The sequence below is a fragment of the Lytechinus pictus genome, chromosome 5, assembly GCF_037042905.1.
Source record: "Lytechinus pictus isolate F3 Inbred chromosome 5, Lp3.0, whole genome shotgun sequence".
NCBI lineage: Eukaryota > Metazoa > Echinodermata > Echinoidea > Temnopleuroida > Toxopneustidae > Lytechinus > Lytechinus pictus.
This window is the reverse complement of record NC_087249.1, coordinates 39,028,440-39,030,245: the sequence shown is the minus strand read 5'-3', so window position 1 is coordinate 39,030,245 and position 1,806 is coordinate 39,028,440.

Here is a 1,806-nt window from a genome sequence, read left to right as displayed (position 1 = left end):
TTTGAATGGACCATTCATTTATCTCTGCAGCCTCATCACGTTAGTTTGATCGGAAATAAAATGTACCCATGTGAACAAAGTCACGATCCATCCATGGCTTATTGTCCGTAGCACGCTACATCATTTCACAGGCATACCGATACGCGACTATGGATGAAAATAGGTTTACACGCAGCTTTCACCTGTGACAACAGAGAATTATGAAGAATGATAAACATGTATCTCCAATATCATGATGGAAATTATTTATTACCACTATAAAAATCATTTATAAATATAATACAATACAGATTTCAGAAAATTCATTGCCACATGGAAAATTGAAACTATATTATTCTTATATTGGAAGAACTGTTCTCCAAATACGTAAATAACACAGCAATAACAGGGGTCTTCTTCTACCCTGTATAGATCTACCAAAAATCTGGAGTGACCTAGGAGAATACCTCAGGTCGTCCTTTTGTCAAAGGTTAGATCTTTGTGTAAACACTCTCAGCACAAAAGGACAAAGCACAAATCTGCGGTAAGTCTGAAGCAGGAAAAATTATATATTTATATTTTCAGGGGCTACTTTTCACAACTTTAACATTGCAATGAATGGGGATTTTCCAGGGCTCTTTTTTTGGTTTCCAGCTTATTTTTGGGGTGAAACTGCCGCGAGCCCCCAAGTAATATTTTCCATAGTAAGAGGTAAAATCATGCTAGACTGTCGAGCACGACATAGCACAACATCCGGTGTCATGCTGCGTGATCGGTAAATTGCCAATTCGTCCACACACCATTTGGTCTACCTTCATTTAGTCTAATGCCATTCCATCCATCAACATTTCGTCTTACAACCATTTAGTCTAATAACCATTTGGTCCAACCATCACTTTGTCTACATTGTAATCACCAGTTCGTCTATGACCATTTTGTCTCATAACCAGTTGGTCTAATATTTATAATATTTGTTTTATTTTCATTCATTTTGCCCAATTAACACTTAGTCTAATTAGACCAAATGGTATAATATGGACTAAATGGCTATTGGACCAACTGGTTATTAAACGAAATGATGAGTGGAAGAAATGGCAATAAGACCATGTAGATATTGGACGAACTGATGGAAGACCAAATGATAGTAGACGAGTTGGCGATTGGACCAAATGAAAATTAATCATGTGATCCACTGTTTGAGAGTAGATTTATCTTAACAGTCACAGACCAGAAAACAGAAGTCATCTTGGTAAAGCGCTTTCTTGCTGCGATGGGAAATAGATGATAAAAAAAGACATTCTAACTGTATGAGAAAAAAAATGAGAAGAAAAAAAAAACAATACATGAGAAATTATAGAAAAGAAAATGGAGGAAAAAAGACAGAAATGCATAATATTTTAGTCTAGACGAGAAGATGAAATAAGAATTAAAACAAAAAAAATAAATTCCAATTGATAGAGGAAATGACGATATTGAAAGAAGGATTAAAAAAAGAATGTATGATTTGAAAGAAAAAAAAGATGAAAAAAAGAATAAAAACAACAAAATACAATTGATACAGGAAAAGATGAAAGGATCAAAACAAAGAAATACATTAGTAGCATTAGTTAATAATGTTGTAAGTTAGATCAATAACGGGATCGGAGTTCGGTTCAGAAGTTTTGCTCCTAAAATCGGAATCGGTTCAGATATCGGATCGGCAGATATTCAAAAACAAAAAAATACATTAAAATTTGTGGGTGGCCTGCACGTGGACAAATGCTGCAAGCTACACTGATGACAGAATTTGTTTTGATCTCCGACAAAAGCGGAGGAAGAAGATGATGA